This window comes from Calliphora vicina, chromosome 2, assembly GCF_958450345.1.
Source record: "Calliphora vicina chromosome 2, idCalVici1.1, whole genome shotgun sequence".
NCBI classification, from domain to species: Eukaryota; Metazoa; Arthropoda; class Insecta; order Diptera; family Calliphoridae; genus Calliphora; species Calliphora vicina.
The window spans coordinates 9219725-9243971 of record NC_088781.1 but is presented as its reverse complement, the minus strand read 5'-3'; the positions used below and the strand labels follow the sequence as shown (position 1 = coordinate 9243971).

General features: G+C 27.4%; 1 protein-coding gene across 5 annotated transcripts in view; it reads left to right on the top strand.

The window, feature by feature from the left end:
• The window catches only part of LOC135952518 (putative uncharacterized protein DDB_G0282133), a 71457-nt gene that overhangs the window by 13376 nt on the left and 33834 nt on the right, over positions 1–24247 (top strand). For all 5 annotated transcript variants that reach the window (XM_065502516.1, XM_065502515.1, XM_065502514.1 and 2 more), the window contains exon 2: positions 15178–15211. The gene's annotated coding sequence lies outside the window, so the exon portion shown is untranslated. The remainder of the gene's footprint in view (positions 1–15177; positions 15212–24247) is intronic.

The window sequence follows — 24247 nt, the reverse complement described above, 5'->3', positions numbered from 1 at the left end:
ATGTACATGATTGCCATAAACTTATATTTATTTACCACAACCATATATATGATTGCTACGATAATGTGAATGGTAACTTAAACATATTATGGTTACTTAATATTAAAAAAATATATTTTAAAATATCAATTTTCCATGAAAATTTCAAATCGTTTAATATTCTTTGCAAACAAAGTCACTATATTTTCAAGTCATTTAGAGTATAAGCATTTCAAAACAACAAAATTGACAAGAAAATTAAAATATTTCGTTTAGTTTCCCAGAAAAAATATAGTTAAGACTTGTAATGTATTACTAAGGAGTATTTTAGTAATAGTTTTCTTATAATCCGATATAAAAGTACTTATTTATTAGAAATCCATATAATTACACAGCGAAAAATTAGTAAAGACTGCCTTTAAATGACTACTACTTACCCTCTGCATTACTTAGAAGTAGTTTAGTAATGGTAATCATTATGAATATGAACGCACTGAGATAAAAAGTAATATATCACTGCAGAGAATAAATATATTTCTCATTCAGTTAATATTATTTTACTCACAAACAGTTATATGTTCATTCGCGATTTACGTGGCATCCTGTCCTTAGCTATAGCTTTTTCGAAACTCAATACCAGCTCGTGAACTGATATATTTTTGTATCTCAAAACAACACTCTTTCACAGTATATATACACCGAAAGAAAAGTGAGTAGAATAAATTTGTATGAAAAACTTTCAGTTTTAAAAATATTTACCAATGATTTCCACACAAAATTAATCGATAGACTTCTCATGCTATATAGAAGAGCTGGCATAATGGTTTTAATTATTATGACTTCTATAAGTCCTTACACACAATCAGTTATTAAAGACCTTGCAGAATTATTTAAGTTCTTATATGTTGAAAATAACAGTAGAGTAGGACATTTTAATTCATTACTTGCTAATGAAACGTATTGTTGAGATATTTTCAGATTGAAAACACGAATGTATTGTTAATGAAACAAATAAAATTGTCGATTTTGGGACGATACCAATCCATATGACATCCCAAAGCTTTCAATGTATCACCAAAAAGTCACCGTTTTGTGTTGATATTGGGCTGGCAGCGTCATCGGTCCCTCAACGTCGAGAGATATAGATTGATTATTTCCCACTTATTTTGGCCTGAATTGGAAAATATGGAAACATGTGGTTTCAAGAGGACGGCGCTACGTGCCATTCATCTGATGCCACATTGGACATACTGCACGAGAGAAGGGCATGGTCATCTGACATGAAGGTGATGTGAACTGGCCACCGGTATTTTTTATTTTTTTTAAAAAGAGAAGTAACACTCAGGTAATTAATATGCCTATACATACTTGTGTTACTTTCTTTGGAAAGGGGATAGAGTGTAGAAGAAAAGGTGGTGAAAGGAGGAGAAAAGCTTTTAATTGACAACTCTGCAATTGCGCTTTATGTTTGTTATTAGAGCAGGTTGCAGTGCTTCTGGTGGTGTGATGGCGCTTTAGTCAAGCCAACAACCTTTATTTAATTATTTTACTTCGGTGGCGTTTTAGTGTTTTACCACCGAAGGAGGGCGCTGTGATAAATATTAGTTATTAGTAAACTAATAATCAGGGAAACCGGAAATATGCTCTAAAAAAAGCGTTTTAGGCGCTTTAAATATGCAGTAAAAACTTTAAAATATGCTCTTAAAATTTAAAAAATATGCTCTTAAAAAAACAATCTTTTACAAAATTTTTAACCAAAAAAAATTTACTTAAATTTTCAAATAAAAATCGTTGTCTATTGGATCTGAAAACATTTTTAAACATAGAAAATGTTCTTTCGACATCAACTGATGTTACAGGAGCAAATTTAAAAGACAATATTTCTTTAACACTTAGAACGGTTAAGTTTGAATTAGAACTAAAATTTGATATTTAGATGGAGCTATTATTAAAATAGTGCTTATTTTATATTAAAACAAGTAAGAGAGCTTTATTCGGCTGTGCCGAATCTTATATACCCTTCACCTAATTATACTTCAAAATAAAAAATTTAAATATTTTTAGGTGAACAAACATTTTTTTCAGTTTTTTCATTTTTTGGATAAAAAAATTTTTTGAATTGTTATTTTAAATTTTAAAAAAATTTCTGTTTTTTAATTTTTTTTTTTGGTGAAAAGCCATCTATTTTTCAATTTTGAATTTTAAACAAAGGAAGTAAAAACCTGTAACACAACAGCGAAAAATAAGTAAGACAATATTTGTTTTTGATAAACTCAAAATATGCTATTAAACAGTAAAATATGCTCTAAAAACGCAAAATATGACATAAATATGCTCTTAAAACAAATATATGCAAAAATATGTATTTATGGGTAAAATATGCAAAAATATGCACTAACAAATCGATGCCAAAATTCTTAAATAGTTCTGAAACGTGTAAATATCTTATCCATGTGCTCATTAGACTCACCAGAAAAAACATGCATTTGCATATTTTGGTTTCCCTGCTAATAATTATTATAAACTAATGTTGTTGATTAGCAGTGGCTGGGAATCGAACCCAGGCCACACATATCATGTCATGCTTAATGATCAAACGCGCTAACCAATTAAGCCACAGCACCCTCTAAATCGTGCCATTTGACCCTGTTAGACTTTTTCTTGTGGGGTTTTCTTAAGTCGCAAGTCTATGCGAATAAGGCACAAACCCCAGCGACTCTCAAATCCAACATAACCTGATCAAATTCAGTGAGCCAAAGTCTTGGAAATTTTGACATTTAAATTAAATCAAATTGAAGATTTAAATTAAATTTGCTAGAACATGGCCCACAACTGTTGATTCGATATAGAGTGTTGTTGGTCGAAGGTGATGACAAAATGTAGATGATGATGATGATGTAGTTCAAGTATCGCCAAGACTCAGCAAAAGGCGGTGGTGGCAGTGGTGAAATGATGATGGTGGTGGTGGTCGTTATACATGGTGTTAGTACAATATCTGTATATTTGTATATAAATAAGAAGTATATAGACAGACATTCATATAAAGGCAAACAAATAGCAATACATAGCTGCTATAAAATGCCTCGTGCTGTTGCTAATGCTAGCACTGCTATTGCTATTGCTGTTGTAGTTGTTGTTGAGTACAAACAAAATAAATAAAATAAATAAATATATTGTTGCTTGATCTTTAAAAATGCGTTTCTCATAATACAATTTGTTTTCATTTTCTGATTGCTGTAGTGTTTCTGAATTGCTGTTGCTGCTGCTGCTGATTCTACTGCTGCTAAGTATTATTGTTGTAGTTGTTGCTGTGGATTTTTGAGGCCAAGGTAGCCTGTGTTGAGTGACATTCGTGTTGCTGTTTTTGTTGTTATCTATTTTTGTGGCAATACAAAAACAACTCTGAGGAAAAAAAGTCGGCCTTTTTTTCAGTTTATGGTTTATTTTAAAACAACAACAGCCACAGCAACAACCATAATAATTTCTACATAAAACTGTTGTTACTAAAAAAGGCAGGGTGTGTTTTACTACAATTCGTCGAAATTTTATAGCTGTTTTGGAAAAAATTTAAATTAATACCAACAATATGTGCTCAGGCTTTAAAATTGTATTTTTTTTTGTTTACTATTTCATCTTTGTTTTTGTCAGGGTTTTCATTGAGTTGTTCTAATCTTTTGTGTTTAGTAAATTTAATCAAAATTATGATGATTTATAAACATTTTCAGACATTTAAATCTTCATAGACAGAAAATAAAATTCAAATGTGTGTCTAGAAAATGTCAAAAAGAAAAAGATGTTATAATTAAGGCGCCAAACTGCAAGCAATTCCTTGGGATATCTGAATATAAAAAGATTTTCAAAAAATCTTGTAATTAAACTTCCTAACAAAATTAAATTTTATTTTATTTTCATAACCTAACTACATTTATTACAGCTGTGCATTTTACTTAATTGTAATATTTTTGTTCTAAATTTATTGTAAATAATTTATAATTATTTTGTGGTTTTCGCCTGCAGTCCGCAGTGTAATTCACTTTTTACACTCTTCTATCTGGTGATTGCTTGATTTTCTTGAAAATATCTCTACATGTGATTGTTTGTTTGTTTGCTTTTGTTTATTTCTACTCTCATTTCATGTAGTATGTATTTATTTAACACACAAATGTTGTGTTGCAGATGTTTCTCTTTGATAAGTTTATTATATGTAATTTCAAGGATTTTTCCATTGTATTTCATTGCAATTTATAGTTTGCTAAAGAAAATTTATGGTAATTTGCAGGTAGTTTAAATAAATTAAAAAGTTGCAATAAGAAATTTCAATTATTTCCAAATAATTTTCAATGTTATAATGGATGCTTCTTTATAACAAATACCTACCAAGCAGTGACGTACATATAACATAATTTGCAATGACTTCTGCATACCCTCTGCATTACTTAGAAGTAGTTTAGTATTAGCATTTACCTAGCATTTCGTTTTAGCTATAGATTTTGCGAAACACAAAACCAGTTCGTCAACTGTTCTATGTTCGTATCGTAATACGACATTCTCTGCCAGTTTCTTTACACCGAAAGAAAAATTAGTAAGTAGAATAAGTTTGTGTGAAAAACTGTCAGTTTTAAAAATATTTACCAATGATTTCCGTAGAAAATGAATGGACAGAATTTTCATGCTACATTGAAGAGCTGGCATGCCGGTTTTAATAATAATGACCTCTATAAGACCCAGCAAATACTTGGTGATGTCATGTAATTACTGATTAGCATGCATTTAAATGACTAATACTTACTCTTTGCATTACTTAGAAGTGTATTAGTAACTGGCTCATAATTACGTATATAAGTACTTCTTCATACAAGTATTTTGAATATAAGTAAGTAAGTAAGTAAGAAGTAAGAACTTATTTAATTTTCAATTTGTTTTACAAATATTGAAAAATAATACATAATAAATATTTCACAAACAAATTAATTTTTTGTAAAAAACTAAAATTTTATTGAAAGCGTATTTAAGCGATTTTGACACCTAATACAAAAAAAAATAAAATTTACAAATTTATTCATTTTCAAAATAAAAACAACACCAATATAAAAAATCTAAAATTTTTAATTTTACGAAAGACGCGATAAAAAATACAGATTTTATAAAAAAAAATTAATTTTCCAAAAAAAAAATATGTTTAATCAAAAAAAAACAATTTTCAATTTCGTATTAACAGTCTGTAACGGCTGCTTGTAACACTCATCAACTATGTTGATAACACGCTGTTAGTAACATTGTTTAAAAGTATAACAACATTGACTGTAATGGTACTAACATTAACATTAAAGCTGCTAAAAGCTCTAGAAACAGGTAATTCATGAAACTACTAGAAGATGCCAAGTTGCAGAGAGTTAGTATTACCGGTGTATTCTTGGACATTACTAAGTGTGTGTATTAACCCTCCGTTACTAAACTGATCTGGTTGATACAGTCAAAAATTTTTTTATTGTAAATTTTTTTAATCACCCTAAATTTTAAGCTATTTTTTGATAAAATAATATTTTTACTACATTTTTTTTTTTTTGTATTACTCTTTTAAATACATTGCATTTAATATTGTTTTTATGTTTTCGAAATAAAAAGTGAAGAGATTATTTTTTTAAACGCGCCTTTTTTTATTGATATCAATTTGATACATTGCGACTAGTCTCGATTGAAAATGATTGTGACTAACGGAGGGTGGGGAGGGAGGTATAGAGTGACTATTGTTGTGTAAATTTAACTAAATAAAGAGTTGTTACAAAATTTAAACTACTGATCGCTTTTATTATCATTTAAAATAATACGGTAAATTTAAAGAAAATAAACCAAAGTTTTTAAAAGGTATAGATCGTAACAATATTTTATTGTGGCGATTACATTTATCATTTATGCTGATTAACATGCATTTTTGGAGGGACAATACTAATATTTGCAGATGATTATGAATTATATATCATAAAATTTGTTCAAGTAGACTTGAATACATTCAAATATTTATTTAGAATAACATTAGTATACTTGTGATTGATTTACAATTTGTTTTGTGGTACAATTTTGGGTTAATTAAATGGTCTGGAAATTCCAAAACAATATTATTTTCAATTTTGTCCAGCATCAAACAAACATCAGGAATGTTTTGTACATACAAATCGCTAATTTGCGGCAAAACTGTCATAACTTCAAATTTGAGATTTGAAAATTTAGTTTTTGGGTAATGAGAGTCAGATTGAATCAATTATAAATGTTATTTTTTAAAGACCAAAAACTATTGTACTGGAAATTGTGTTTTTAGAGTTGTGACGGTATTGTTGCAAATGTGTAAAATATATACTTGTGCAAGTGCATAACAAAATACCGAAAACATTAAATACAACACTTTTAAAACATAATGGAATACAGAATATATAGAATAAAATAAATTGATATATTTTTTTGTAAATATACATTTATATAATGTAGACTATTGAGTGATACACTCGTGGAAAAAAATGCTAAAAATCTAAAAAAAAAAAAATTTTTTTTTACAAACTAATTTTTTTCTAATTTTAAAACAAAAAGTTTTGATTTGTTTATATAAATTTGCTCCATTTTACTATTTTACTAATGATTTTTCCTCAGTGTCTTGGTAAGTGTCAATTACATGAATTTAGTTGACAAGTTATAAAATAATTTCATGTTACAATAATGTACACAGTAAAATCAATCAATAATGGGTTTCGAAATAAATTGAACAGCTCTAGTTAATGGTTGAAAATAGTTTAATTTTCTTTAGTAAACAAATCATTATAAATAGATGTTACTGTATACCACAAGAATTTTAAAAGTGACATAATATTCTTAAGTTTTGTAAATATAAATTCTTTAGCTCAAATTTATTAAAGAATTTCTATTATTGCGGCAACAAATTTCATTTATTTAAAGTATGTTAATAGAATTATGACTAAATGAACTTTGTATAGGAGTCTCTGGAATGCCAAGGTATTTCTTTCAAAACAAAAATTGATTAATTTACTATTGAAAGTGTAGTGTTACTGCTGGTTTAAATGAATCACCTTAATGAAAATCTTCTTAATTGCATACTATTCAATGTTGTATTGTTTAAACTGAAGTGACTAACTAACTGCCTAACAAACTGACTGGCTGGCTGAGTGACTGACTGACAACTGACTCACAATATAAGTGAAAAACATAAAAAATATATTTAGGTATAATACTACATGCTTAGCACTTAGAAATGTACTTACTTACCTTCCTTTATACCTTTTCTTGTCATTTATACAAGCTACCAAGTGATTGCAAATATCTTTAAGAACTCATCTAGAAATAAAACACAAAAGAAATAGAAACAAAACTCTCATTACACAACAATACTGCAACAAATACAAGCCACACAAGGATACTTCAGCAAAGATAGAAAATAAAATAAATGAAAAGAAAAGAAGGATACATTTTACATTAGAGCCAAAAGAAAAACAAAAAAAGTTAAACGTCATTCAACAATAAGAAACTAACTAAAATAAAACAAACAACAAATCACAAGTTAGTTCCCCTTATACTGACTACAAATGTAAGGAAGGACACCCAACCATACTTTTGCATCCTTTATTGTGTTTTCTATACAAAATCCTCTTCGGCCTCTTCTGTCTCTCAGCTTTTAGCTGCTTTGTTTGGTTTGTTTTTGTGGGGGAAGCAGCAGCATTTTTAAATTTGTATGTATCCTTGCCTTGTCAGTCATTGCTCTCTTTTTTAGCTGTTTCTTCTCTTGCTTTTCTTTCTTATTTTTATGATGTTGGTTAGTTTAAGGATTATTAAGGATTTTCTTGTGCCTTGAAGGTAGTGTTTTGTACAAATAGTTTAGAAAAAAGTGTTACATGATTTTTTTTCTAGGTATATAAATATCTTTTGAAATCACCGGTGCTATAAAGTTGTTTATAATCTAAAATGTGTTGAAATATAAGTATTATTAGCAGGGTTTTACTACACTTTTATAATCGCAAAGACTTATGTTTATTAAACCTTTCGCAATTCCCATTTTTATAGTTAAACCTTTTGCAAATTTTTTTTATTATAATGGCAAAAGTTTATAACAAAATTACTTAAGATTTACCACAATTTATTAAATGATCTTTAAAATTTTGTTGAGAAAAATAGAAAAGTGTCTTCTTGCGACATTTTTATGCAGAAAAGTGTCTTCCTTACCCAGCTTTATACAGAAAAGTATCTGCTTTAGATAGTTTCTATAGAAAAGTGTCTTCTTTATATAGTTTTATATAGAAAAGTATCTGCTTAAGATAGTTTCTATAGAAAAGTATCTTCTTTAGACAGATTTCTATAGAAAAGTATCTTCTTTAGATAGTCTTCTATAAAAAAGTATTTTCTTTAGATAGTTTTCTATAGAAAAGTACCTTCTTTAGATAGTTTTCTATAGAAAAATATCTTCTTTAAATAGATTTCTATAGAAAAATATTTTCTATTGATAGTTTTCTATACAAAATTATCTTCTATAGAAAGGTATCTTCTGTACACAGAAAAGTGTCTTCTCTATACATTTTTTTTTATAGAAAAGTGTCTTATTTGTCCTTGTAGAAAAGTGTCTTCTTTTTACAGTTTTCTACACAAAAGCATCTACTTTTTATAGTTTTCTAAAAGTGTCTTCTATTTAAAGTTTTCTATAGATAAGTAACTTATTTGTCCTTTTTTCTATAGAAAAGTATCTTCTTTTTACGGTTGTCTATAGAAAACTTTCTTCTTTTTACAGTTGTCTATTGAAAAGTATCTTCTTTTTACCGTTTTCTATAGAAAAGTATACAGATTTCTATAGAAAGTGTCTTCTTTTAACAGAATTATATAGGAAAGTATATGTTTTGCTCAATGGTCTTCAGTTTTCTATAGAAAACTGTCTTCTTTATAGAGTTTTATATAGAAAAGTGTCTTCTTTTTGCAGTTTTCTATAAAAATGTGTCTTGTTTTTTAGCTTTCTATAGAATAGTGTCTTCTTTATATATTTTTTCTATCGAAAAATGTCTGCTTTAAACAATGTATATTCTTATGTTATTTCGTTGCATATTTTTAGGTGCCCATGTATATAGAATTGCTTAAAAAGCACTGAAATGTCATGCATTGATTACTATTATCTTTAAATGATAATTACTATTACGTGTTGAGAGACTAAATTTAAACTGTATTGGAACTTAAACAATTAAACTATATTTTTAACAAAAATATATTTAAGAATGTATAAAAGCACTTAAAAATATCTTCATTTAAAAGCACCATTTTCTATTTTACTTAATTTACTTTTGTACAAAATAAAACACTTGTAATTTTTTTAGTTGCATTGGAATATTCTTCTTCAATCTTAAATTATATTGGCAATCGTTGTGAAAATAATTACTTGACTGCTTGAAGAACAGACTTAAATTTAAATGTGAGAATATGACTAAAGTATTAACCAGCACTATTATCAACAACAGCAACATCACAACACATCACTTCTCAGTCAAATGTGTTATCTACCACCAATGCTTGATGTTTACACTGTCACTGCCTGCCGCCCTCTTTGCCCCTGCAACATACTTATAAAACACAAATAACACTCTTTAGTTCTGAATAAAAAAACTTATAGCACATCATATAAAACACACTACGCAGACATACAATTTCGAATAGGAAAATCAACCTACTGAATCATAATTTAATATGAATAATAATGATATCAGTGTGAATGCAGTCAATGAGAATGAGCATCGTTTACGTTGCGACGTCGACGTTGCAGTCAACATCTCATAATCGTTCACACCAGCCAGCATCATCGAAACTAAAACATGCAAGTGCTATTTACTCAATGTATCACCATCATAATCATCATCAACACATGCATGCAGTGGCACTTTTAACTACATACAGACAATTCATATTAAACTATAAAGACAGACGGACAGAGGGACTGGCAAACAAACAGACACTCCGTGGTACTAATACATATTTCTATCATCAAAATAATGATAACGTCAGCTAGTCAACCATACAACCAGATCACATATTTAACATACATACAATCATTCTTACACTCAATACAAAACACATCACAACGACATTAAACGAGCCACATTTTCAATATTCTTTGGCATCATAAAACTCATGTTGTTAGTTGCTGCTGCTGCTGCTACATGTCTGTGTAGCTCAATGACAAAATGTTTGACCTATTGATTGATTGACTTGTGTAAAGAACGAAAAAAAAATACTAGAACTACTACACTACAATGCCTGCCTTTACTCATATTTATTGTACATTCAAACCTCCCAACTCATTCCATTTGTCTGGGTCCATAAAAACCACTATCTTACTCACAAACTCATACATTTATGAAGCTTCCATGCAATCAATACATGTTTAAGTATTTGTATCTATGTAAGTATTCATAGCAGCAGACTCTATTATTAGACAAACAGTAAAAAAAAAGGAAAATTTTACTATCATCAATTAAAATAGAAAATCCATAGAACCCATAAGGTCTTCTTTATTTGAATTACTCGTATGTATGTTTGTTTGTTTGTACAAGTCTATTTAGGGTAAATATTCTTCATTGAAGAATGTTAAAAGTTAATTTGGAAAAAAATGCAATAGCTTGATAAGAACAAAAATGTAATTAATGTTTTGTTTTAGGCTCACCACAGCTATTTGCAGCAGCAGATTGCGATTAATAGTTGTGTTGGAATTTTTAAATGTAAGACTAGAATCATGGTAAGCTACGGTAATAGCAAGTATCTTCTTAAAAATTGTTTAAAGAGAATTTTTTTTGAAAATTTAATTTTTATTAAAATGCGAAGTACCTTTATTTTTAGAATTTTTAGAAACAGTACCATGTAAAATAGTGTATTTTTAAAAAGTACCTTTTTACAAATTATATATGTATGCCTAAAAATATGCAATGAAATATGAAAAACATTTTTAATGAGGAGGTACTTTTCTATAAAAAAAACTAAAATTTTTCGATAGAAAACTGTCTAAACAAACTACTTTTCTATATAAAACAGTGTAAATAAGACAGTCTTCCATAAAAGAAACTTTTTATAGAAATATTTTTAAAGAAAAAGCTACACTTCAGCATAGAAAACTGTTTAAAGAAGACAGTTTTCTGTAGAAAATTGTTTAAACAGGAACTTTTCTAAAGAAATTTGTTTAGAGAAGGCAAACTTCTACTAACTATTTAAAGACGACACTTTTTTATAGAAAACTGTCTAAAGAAGACAATTTCCTATAGAAATCTGTGTAAATAGGAGATTTGTCTATAGAAAACTGTGTAAGCAAGACACCTGTATATAGAAAACTGTGTAAAGAAGTCACCTTTCTATAGAAAACTGTGTAAATAAGAGACATGTCTATAGAAAACTGTATAAAGAATACACTTTTCTATAGAAAACTGTGTAAAGAACACACGTTTATATAGAAAACTGTATAAAGAAGACATTTTTCTATAGAAAACAGCGTAAAGAACAAACTATTCTATAGAAAACTGTATAAAAAACAGACTTGTCTATATAAAACTGTGTAAAAACTACAATTTTTTATAGAAAAGAAAACTTTGTAAAGTTTTTTTTATAGAAAACTGTGTAAAGAAGACACTTTTCTATAGAAAACTGTGTAAAGAAGACACTTGCCTATAGAAATCTATGTAAATAAGACACTTTTCTATAGAAAACAGTGTAAAGAATAATAAAGAATTTTCTATACAAAACTGTGTAGAGAAGACACTTTTTTATAGAAAACTGTGTAAAGAAGACACTTTTCTATAGAAAACTGTGTAAAGAAGAAACTTGCCTATAGAAATCTATGTAAATAATACACTTTTCTATAGAAAACAGTGTAAAGAAACCCTTTTCTATAGAAATCTATGTAAATAAGACACTTTTCTATAGAAAATTGTGTAAAGAAGACACTTTTCTATAGAAAACAGAGTAAAGAAGACACTTTTCTATAGAAAGCTGTGTAAAGAAAACACTTGCATATAGAAATAAGCTACTTTTCTATAGAAAACTATGTAAAGAAGACACTTTTTTATAGAAAACTCTCTAAAGAAGAGACTTCTATATAGAAAACTATCTAAAAAGAGGCATTTCGAAAAAAAAACTGTGTGAAGAAGAAACTTTTCTGTAGAAAGCTGTGTAAAGAAGACAGTTTTCTGTAGAAAATTGTATAAGGAAGACACTTTTCTATTGAAGACTTTGTAAAGAAACACTTTACTATAGAAATACTTCTCTACAGAAAATAAAGTAAAAAATACACCTTTCTATTAGACTAAAGAAAAAACTATAAAATTTTAGACACCTCTGCCTAGAAATCTTTTGTATTGAAAACTGTATAAATTTTATTTATCTCCTGTAACATTTTAAACCTATTTCATCATCATTTTGTACAGTTGGACTAGCAAAAGCAAATAAAAGACCTACATTTTCCAGCCTCTATGCTTTTTCTGTATATTAAATGTTTGTGTTTTTTTTTTTTTGATTTCTCTAAGACAACATCTTAGTTTTATGCTTTTAGGCACGTTTATTAGGCTCTTATTTGCTTTAGAGCATTTTTTTTGCTACACAGACTAAAACCTCACAACTCCTCCCTTATCACTTGTGTTCTCGGTTTTTGCATCACCGGTTTATGGGCATTATTATAAGTATTCTCAATATGGTGGAACATATGGGTGTGTTATAAATCTTCTTTTTTTCTCTCTCTCAATCTTTCTCTATGGCTTTGTGTTAGTGCATTGTGTTACCCTGATGTTGTTATTGTATTCTTTGTAATAAAAACATATAAAATGGAGAAGGTTTTTAGGCTTATAGTTTAATTTTTTTATTTGGTTTGTTTTTTCTTCTTTTGATAAATGTTTATCTTTTTTGTTTTTATGGCTTTTTTTTAACAGTATATTGCTTTGGCAAGCAGTTGTTATACACTCAAATAAAAATTTTGTTACAAAAATTATTATGAAAAGTATTTCAAAATATTGTTTAATGTTCTTTGGTTAGGTTTAGAAATGCCGGGTGAGTTTTGTTACTAAAGTTATTACAATTTTTGAAAATTCTGTTAATTAGTTAAATACTTTTATTAATTTATTTCTTATTGTTTTTGAGTGTATTTAGTTATTTCTTTAAAATGTTTCATTATATAGTTTATATTTTTTTCATATTTTTATTTATTCTTCTCCTCATTTCTATTGTTGTCGATGTTGTCCTTCAAGTACATTTTTATTATAGTCTTGTCATTGTTTTGTGGTTTGGAGGTTTCTTCATTCTTTATTTTTATACACACACATCTTTACATATTTCTTTGTTCGAGATACTAAGATTGCAACGGATTTTTGCATGTGTTAACGGCTGCGTGGTATACAATAATAAAAAAACAACATTGGCTTTCCAGCTAAATGCTTACCACACTGGCAGCAAAGCCGCCAACAACGGCCATCACAGCTCTAACATCCCATCTAAGTATGTGCTGTCTTATATAACCAAGCAACCATCCAACCATTCATCCATCCATTTAGGCATCCATCATACATAGAAACAGCTTTGTGACTTTTGTTTCAGAATGTGGTTAATGGTTTGTCATTGTTTTTTGAGACTCATTTTAAAGCTTTTAATGATAATGAGTTGTTAAGCTATTTATGTTTTTTTCTTTTTATTTTTTGTTTTGTTTGTGGCCATAAGTTATGGATGGTTTTAGTAACAAAGTTTTAATCTATGTATTTTAAAATTCCCTGCTTACTTTAATTAATAGCAAAATTTCTAATAACAAAAACCTTAATAAATGTTTGGCTTTTATTTTTTTAAAGGGTTCATAACATCTGGTTTCATTGACGTCAACAACTTTTTGGCTTTAATTGTAACCATCTATATTTACCTACTTGAGCATGTTAATGTGTTTTTTTTTTAACACAGGATTACCAGGATTTATGGTTAGTTTCAGTAAAACTGAAACTATTTTTCCGAGTGCTGCAATTTACACTAACACTATAAAGTTATTTATTGGCCCTTACTGCCAAAAAGGACATAAATCCCTCATTTCGTATACATACATGACTCTTCACATTGAAACTAAAGCAACGTATTTTATCTCTTCAGCTAGTGGCTTAACACTCTTTTGCAACATAATTGGCAAAACACTTTGGTCATAAATTAGATTTAATGACAAAACAAAAATTTTGTTTTTAGAGGAAGAGAATTCTAAATGTGGTGGCTTAAAAAAAGTTTAAATATGTTCATATTCATATCAGTAGTTAAATGAAGTTAAATAATTTGGCTTAATTTTTTCTGTATTCATAAAGAAATAAAATTAAAGATAATTAAAATAAATGGTATGTTAATATTCAGTAAAATATTTGAATTTTAAAATAATTTTTATTTTAATTTTCATTTCAAAATTTTTGAATTTTTTTTTTTAATTATTACTGCACAAAATTATATGACAAAAACATGTTTTTTGGTGAAAAAAAAAGTTCTGGTTAAAAAATATTTTTTCCGATTTTGGTCCGACTTACTATAGCGTTATATACATTGTTGCAAAGGCATTTGAAATATCTATCATTAAATATATATTATTGACTCAGTAATCCAGATAAAGATCTAAGTAAAACATCGATGTAGTCCGGGTTTTTTTTCCTCATCATTTCTCAGTCATTTCTGGTCCGAATTTCTCAATTTTAAATATGAATCATATATGTATGTAAGTTATTTGTGTAGGTATTTTGTGGGGTCGCAAATGAGAAACGTAGAAATTACAAACAGAATGGTGAAGGGTATAAAAATAGCTCCCACAATTTGCAATTTTTTTTAAATGTATCTCAAAATCGCTTCAGTTTTATGTCACGTACGATATATCCGTTTCGATTGTAGTTACTATTTTTTTTTTAAATAGTACCCTCTGAATAGAACATAAAGACCAAATTATTTTTCACTTACTCCTATTTTTGCAAAATCTATTCCACTTTATAGGCGTACAAATGTCACGTTCGTAATGTCATGGAAATGATCATATGTTTTAATTTTGAAAAGTTCACAGTAGACTATCATTATTTCACATATTGTTTGCTCCTACAAAAGTTATGTATGTAAAATCCAAATAAAATTTTTTCTTAATATTTACTATTTGAATAATTACTATTTCTTATTTTTTTATATTTACAGTGTACCTTAAAGAAAAAAACAAAGGCCAAATGAAGTAAGTAACTTTTATTTATTAATTGTCATAATTATTTCTTAATTAAACCATTAAACTGGATTTTTTTATTTGCTTTGAAGTCTAACATGCATAAAAATATAAACATCTTCCATTTAATATGCACTAAAAGTTGCATACTTTTAGGCAGTTATATTTATCCCTCTGTTTTGCATTAAAAATGCAGTTATAGCTACTAGGATAGCTAAATGCCGGGAGCAAGCATTGTTTTCTTCAAAATTAACATTTAATTTTACATATAATTAATTCTTCTCAAATATTGATGAGCTAGTCGCATTACCAATTGAATACTCATGTAATTAAAATAATACGTTATAGTTTTAAGTTTTCTTATAATATTTAATATTTGTAAATCTTGAAATATGAAAAAAAGAAGTCTCAATAAAGTTAACTAACTAACTAACTAATGCAGTTATAAACATCTAACATTTTGTTCATAGTATAAAGAACTAAAAGTTGCATACTTTTAGGCAGTTTTATTTAACCCTGTAATTTTGATTCAAATTTCTAGGTAAATAAAACAAATATTTCAATTTAAATTTGAGCCCTTTATATTTTTAAAAGAAAATTTTATATACTACTGATAAAATTAGTTTATCATTTATACATAATTTTTATAAAAGTCTTAACTGGAAAATTTGAAATAAAGAAACGAGAAATTGGCAGATGACTTTAAGTTTTTTTTTAAAGAACACAGTCAAAGAGCTATATTAAACACTAAATTTAAATTTCTTATTTTCAAATCCCAACAATATACCTTAAATCTTAAATTCTTAAGTATATCAGAATATTAACAAACACCCAAATGTATTTAATGTCACGTCATTATTGGTCAGCTGTAAAACAAAAGTTAAAATACACACATACAAAGCACGTTTCACAAAGCTTTGTGTAAATTTAGAATTATTATACCCCAAGGAACCACAAAATAGCTAAAATAATAAAACTTACAAGGAAAAAGAACTAAAATAATAAAAGTCAATTTCATACAAAAATATATTTTTGAAGCTCCTTAAAATATGCTATACAATTTTAAAAATACCTTACCCCAAAATATACTTAACTAAGTATTGATTAATATATTTTCCACTTTCCTTCAAAAGCTCCTAACAATATGCTATTAAATTATATATTTCTTGTTTGCATACACATAAATGAACAGTTAACTAAAACTCAAACATTATAACCACTTTGTATTTGGTAAATGGTAATTGCAAACTCACGCATACTCATGTCATTTATTGTTTTGTGGCATAAAATTCATACCAAAAATAAGAGAAAAAATTTGAAAATTTTCCAATATTCTCATACAAAGGCTGGCATTGTGAAAATTTTGTCTGGCTGTGACAGCAAAAATATAATAAATAGCATAAATGGTAGTTATGTGGGTGAAAACAGTGAGAGGGAAATTATTAATAAGAGAACATAAATTACTAGTTCAACAAGCATCCATAGGAATTTATGTATAACGAAAGTGTTGCATACTTAGTGGTAAATTGAAAAATTTCCACTAAGTATGCAACTTAGTACTGTTTTCCAGAGTTTCCTTTTTAAAAAATATCTTTGTAGTAAAGTGTCTTTTAATAAATTAACAATTTACGTTTAGTAAGATATAGCATTTATTTAAGTTCATTATTGTAATTGAGCAGTTTATTTTTATCTATACAATTTTAAAATATAAAACAAATAGACATTCATTCATTATTATTTAATTATCTTTAAATTTATAGTTTGTTTGTTAAATCTTCAAGAAACAGATGCTGTAACACAAACTGACCTTTTCAACTTTGCATAAAAGAACACAGTTTATTATTCATGGTAAATCACTTGTCATTTGCAATATTATTGTACAATGAACAAAGTTAAAATTTTCCTTCCTTACCGTTCTGCCGTTCTATCGTTTCCTCTATGTGCCAAGCTTTTAAACATAGTTATACATATTCATGTTTCTTTTAAACAGCAACCGTATTAACAAAAACAACAAAATGTATTTAATTTATTGTACATATTTACCTATATACGTATAATAGTTAGGACCAGTTTGCAAGGTGTTAAAAAGTTTTTAACATACAAATTAACTCAATTTTAATATAGAATTCCTCAAAATTTTAGTTCAACAGACAGATTGACTTAGCTAGAGAATTTAATAATGACTCAGTATAAGTGACTAATAAGAGGTCCACTTTTTTCAGAACTCACTTTTTACTGTAAATCTTAAAAAAATGAAGGCGTTATTTTAATACTTACCCTTCATCATGAGTGGCAAGGGTATAATAAGTTTCTCATTCCGTTTGTAATTTGAACATTTTTTATTTGCGACCCGATAATATTCTGGATCGTTATAGATAGCGAAGTCGATATAGCCATGTCCGTATGTCCATCTGTATGTTGAAATCAACTTTCCGTAACCCCCAAATAACTTACATACATGATACATACATCAATATATCGGAAATTCTTCCGACTCGGTTGCTATTTAAAATCGAAAAAACGGCCCACAAATGGCTGAAATATAAGGAAAAAATCGGGACAACATTTTTTGCCTAATTTTTATCTATATCTGAATTGCTAAGTCATTAATATAGACAATATGGATATCTAATGATCGATATTTCAAAGTCCATTGCAACGATGTATGTATATAAGGCCAACGGAATGAGAAACTTATTATGCCCTTGCCACTCATGATGAGTGGTAAGTATTAAAATATCGCCTTCATTTTTTAAGTTGGAAACATTAACAACTATTTTTCAACTCCTTGCGTATATATAGGTAAATATGTACAATAAATTAAATCAGAGACCGTAAATAACGGTTATCCAGAAAATTTTAAATCAAAAAAAGTTCGCGTGAAACTTATAAAAAAGTGTTTTAAATATCCGTCATAAAAGAAACTCATTTGAGGACTTTTATTTTTTCCGTCAGAAAAAAACTCATTTGAGGACTTTTATTTTTTCGGTCATAAAATAAAATTCATTTGAGGAGTTTTATTTTTCCCGTCAAAAAATAAAACTCTTTTGGTTTATTTTCTACTTTTTTCAGTATTTTTCTTTATTGAGTCTATCTGGTATGAGTGTAGTAATTTATTTGTTTAAGAAAGAAAAACAACAATTTAATAATAGGAATCAAACAATAGCAAATCGATCCCAATTGTTTTTATTTTAATGACAATTTTTTCAATTGCAATGCAAGGTGCTTTAGAAATTGTAATGATCTGACCATCGGCAAGGTGTCAGTTTACATAAAAGGGTTTTATTTTCTGACGGGAAAAATAAAACTCATCAAATGACGTTTATTTTATGACGGAAAAAATAAAAATCCTCAAATGAGTTTTTTTCTGACGAAAAAAATAAAAGTCCTCAAATGAGTTTCTTTTATGACGGGTATTTAAAACTCTTTTTTTAAGAGTTTCATGCGAACTTTTATTTTTACTTTGAAAAATAACTGTTTTAGATGGATTTTTATTTTAAAGTCATAAAATTGCTTTTTTGATATCACTTATAACCGTTACAGTCCCTGAATTAAATACATTTTGTAGGTTGGACCTACAATGGGACAAAAACCTAAGTACAAAAATGGCAAAATTTTTCAATTCCATGGAGAGATTGTTTAATTATAAATTTTGTTAGATATTTCTCCACATAATTAATGATAACTCAAAAATTCAATTCATAAAATGGAGTAGTTAATGTTCTTCTTTCGATTATTTTGTGAAAATAAGCGAATTCACTTAATTGTGAATCAATTCGAAAAGAATCAATCGATAGTTATGATCGATATCTTATTTTGTACCTATTACATGTGGCTTTGCGATAAAGTAATAAATCTGAAGAATTTTTACCGTTTTCGATTTTTCATGATTTTTTTTAAACCAAAAAAATTTAATATTTTTAACCCGAATTTTTTTCATTAAAATTTTTTTTTTCAAAAATTATTTTACAAAAACAAATTAAAAAAATGTTTAAAAATTTAAAAAAAAAAAAAATTTAAAAAACTTTTTTAAAAAAAATTTATAATATTTTTAACCCGAATTTTTTACATTAAAATTTTTTTTACAAAAAAAAATTAAAAAAACAATTTGATCAAAATTTAAAAAAAAAAATCGAAAAAACTTTTTTGAATAAAAATAAAATTTTGTTTACCTAAAAATATTTATTTTAAAGTATAATTTTGTGAAGGGTATAAACACATCAGCAAAAGAATATAACCATCAAGTACAGATTTCAATTTCATAAACAAATTTCGAAAACGATGCACCAGCATCAAATTTAACTGCATTTATAACTTACCTGCACAAAATATCGTGCAAAGGGAAGATAAAATGTGCTAAACATGAACTTTAGTGCAAAACATTTTTTTGGGGGCCATCCTAATTTACATATGTATATGTAAGTTTGCATAAAGTATATGTATACTTTTTACAATAGATGTCAAGTGTTGTTGTTATTACATGTCCTGATAGAGTGTATGTTGTAAGTATGATGTCAGTCAGTCACCCACATGCTCACACACATATAGTTTGTGTTAAACGTTTTTCATTTAACTAAATAAGAGTATAGTTCATGTAGACAGTATGTATGTAGAATGTAATATTTAAACTTACACAGGCATATGAGCAAATACGTATACATTTCTTTGTTGTATATATATATGCATTATTACAACTGTATTGGTGGCATTATAATTTATACGTGTTTTGTAGACTTTTGTACATATTTACCCTTTTCTGTCAAATGACTTCAAAAATGTTATACATACATATGTATTTTATAAATATTTATACATGGTACAATAGTTTTTCCATGAGTAAGATATTGTGACATTTCCTAAGCGTGCGAACATTAAACATTTTTCATACATAGTTCATTAATATTAACATACATGTGCATCGTTTGAAAGAAGAATGTTACATATAGATAACTAAAAAAAATTCATTCAGTAAATTCTACAATACTGAAATTTTGCAATAAAATAGAAGATTTTGTCTTATTTTACCAAATATTTAAAAAAGTCTGGGATAATTAGTAGGATTCTATACAACTACAGATGATCATTTCTAACTGCATGTTATAGAAGTTATATAGGAAAAATAAACTTTTAGTCTTCCGTTTTATGTACTGGCGGATTTACACTGTGCCAAAGTCGCTATTTGTTTATTCAAAATATTAAAAACTTTATTTCTTTTTAGCATTTTAGTCACCAAATTAAGCTTTTGTAACTTTGTTTTCTGCAATTTTTCACTTCCTTATAAATAACTGTACCAGAACATCCTCTTTATTCTTTATACAAAATTTCCACTTATATAAAAAGTTCCCTTCTTTTCTACTCTTTTTTTTGGTTTTGAACGGTATTATTGTTTTTTCTTAACAACTTTTTTCATATAAACGTTGAAAACCTTGATAACATCCTTGATGTCATTTTTATTCTTCTTTTTTTTGTATAAATTTAAAAACTTAAACAAAATATCTGTATAAGTAGAAAAAAACTAGTAACACCTTGACTGTTTTTTTATTATATGCTTTTTTATTTAATTTTTTTCATATTATTTTACTGATCAGAAGTCCAAAATTGCAAAACTGCAAACAAGGCATCAGCCAGAACATGTTTTTCTTATTTAAAAAAAAAACCTAAAATTGCAACCAACAAACGAAATCATTACTTTACTGCTTAATAAAAAAAAAACTTTTTTTCTCTTTAAAATTCATCTCAATGTCATCAACATAGTTTGTTTTACCAAATCAAGCAACTACCAAAAATTATAAACCTGCAACAACAGCAGCAACAGCAACTGCGACAAAAAATAACCACAATTTTATTTTAGTATTCAACCAAACAAAACCAAGCAGCCAACCAACCAACCAGCCAGCCAACGCACATTTCTAGAGGGGAAAAGGTTAAGAGAATTTTGATTTTATAAGCTTAAGGCTAGAATGTCTTTAAATTTATTTTCCTTTTTATATTGCAAAAGGTTATTTAGTTAGGGAAATAATTTAGCTAAAGTGTCCTTGTTTATTTTTAAACCTATTTTGAAGAAATTTTAAGAATTTGTGAATTATTAAAACTACTTTTCATTTATCTTTAAAAAAAAAACCTCCCCTTAGAAAAATTGTTCTCTTAAGAAATTATTTATTTTGTAAATCTTTTGCCATTTAATAAAAAAAAACCAACCACCAATTCTGTTTTCATTTCCATTAAAGTTATTAAATGTCTAGCAAACTTTATGCCCAACAAAATCAAAACTTTTCAACTATTAGTACATATTTTAACTTCTTTTTTCTATATAATATTTATGAGAAAAAACCGGCAATATAAAGAGGAAAAGTTGTTGTTGTTGTTTTTTCTGTTACTGTTGCCACAATAACCAACATTTTTGCGAAAAACTTTTTGCTTCAGTTAATGAAAGTTAACAAACTAATCAACATTGTATGAAGGAAAATTAATAAAATATTAAATGCTTATGAGTTATTAAGGAGCTAAATTAAGAACTTTAAATCTCCAAATTGCCTGCAAAAGAGAGTAAAACTATTTGCTAGACAGTTTAGTTTTGAAATATAAAGATGTTTTTAATTTAAATTAACATAGCCTTTAATCCGTCTAAATATTGCGTTTCAATTCATAAAATTGAGTAGTTAATGATCTTATTTCGTTTATTTTGTGAAAATGAGAGAATTCACTTAATTGTGAATAAATACGAAAAGAAGCAATCAATTTTTTTGATCGATATCTTATTTTGTTCCTATTACATGTGGCTTTGCGGCAAAGTAATAAATCTGAAAATTTTTTACCGTTTTAGATTTTTCATGATTTTTTTAAAACAAAAAAAAATTTATTTTCACGTAAAAAACTAATTTTTTGCTTCAATTTGTTATTATAACTCCGAAAATACTGAGCCGATTGATACGCAATATATATGCGAAAATATGTATATAGCATGTGGAGAATATTTTCAAAATTCAATCAATCGAAAGATTAACATTAACTACTCAATTTTATGTATATCAAACAAAAAACTAAAATTTTGTGAAAATGAGCAAATTCACTTAATTGTGAATAAATTCGAAAAGAAGCAATCGATATTTATGATTGATATCTTATTTTGTTGATATTATATGTGGCTTTGTGGCAGTGTAATAAATCTGAACATTTTTTTATCGTTTTCGATTTTTCATGATTTTTTTAAAACAAAAAAAAAATATATTTTCACATAAAAAATATATTTTTTGCTACAATTTATTATTATAAATAACTCCGAAACTAATGAACCGTTGAAACGTAATATATAAACGGATTAAATGATATGTAAATCCAAACCTTTCTAAGTTTATCTTAATAATATCGGACGAATCCTTTTTGAGTTATAATTAATTATGTGGAGAAACGTCTAAAAAAATTTATAATTTTTTTTTTGCCTTGTGTTTTTAATTTATGGTGAATTCACTGAAATTTTAATTCCATTCATATTTTTGCCAAACATTAATCATTAAAATGTCTATATTTTTCATTTACCAAAACGTCTAGATAGCCATGTACGTCTTCAGTTGCTACTTAAAATCGAGAAAATCAACCAACACACAACTACTTCGATTTTTTACTTAGATCTTTATGTGGATTACTAAGTCATTAATATAGACAATATGAATATCTAATGATGTATATTTAAATGAAGTTTCCAGTGACGTATAAAATGCCTTAGCAACTCTGGGAAAATTGGAAAAAATATTTTTTAAACCGAGAATTTTTATTCACCAAAAAATATTTTCAATCTTTATCTTAAAGTATAATTTGGTGGATATTCAGCGTAGTCAATATAGCTCTCTTATTTGTTTATTAACATTTTGCTGGAAACATCGAATTTGCAAACAAATTCTAAACAATCATATTTCTCAACTAAATATTATATTAGTATTCTGCATAAATGTGGCACTGGTGTATACTTGCCCCTATAAATACACACATTAGGATATAAGAGTATAATTTAGTTTTACCCTGCCACATAAGTAAGAATATTTAAACACATGAGTGTTTGTATTTAAGTAGGTGACAGTTGATACTATTATAGGGTAAGTTTACCTTGCACGTAGTAAAATAATTATCTGTTAAAAGTGTGTAAAATCATACGAGTTTTTAACACCAATGCGAAGAAGTGTCTCACATGTAAATGGGGTAACATACAATTTTCATTTACACCTGAACAGAAATAAAAACTTACTGTAACCACTCCAACTAAAGTAACAAATAAATTAAATTATTAAACGATGCACAATTTCTATGAATTTATACTCACTTCTTGCCACATTTTGCTACCTATTTTTTTTTTTTTGCTCAAGTACTTACTACAGCATATGAGAATAGGTATGAAGCAAACCCTGATAGCTGTAGCTGTTTACAAATGAGCTGCAGGTACTACTTACTACTGCATGGGTGATGTGTTTAACTGCTTACCATGTTTACTTGTAGCTACACAAAATACATTAATCATGATTATTATTATGATGATGATCACCATCATCATCATCATTGGTTTTTTGATTATAATTATTAGCAACGTCAATTTGTTGTGTTGAGTGCCATGAAATTGACACTCAATATTGTTTGTTTGTATGAATGCATGAATATTTGAACGTTAAAATGCCATTGCAATTACATTTGTTGTTGCAGTTGTAGTTGTCGTTTTCATTTTCGTTGTCATCGTCGTAGTTGTTGATTTTGTTGTAGTAGCGAAACAACTCAATTAACCTCGACCTTCGTTAAAAAGGCTTGAATGATAATTCAGCTGACGATGTTGATGATGATGATGTTACAATGCAATGCAAAGCAAAGCATACAGCACAAAAATTCTTACAAGTTAAACGTACTATACATACTGATGATGGCTATTGCAGGGGAGTGCCAAAAAATAGCAGTTGCAGTTTAAGGTGACAATTAAAACATTTTGAGAAACAAGTTAAAGAATTATGTTCGCTTTTGAAGAATATATTTATTAGGCAGGGTCGATTTGTATGGACGACCAAAAAGTAA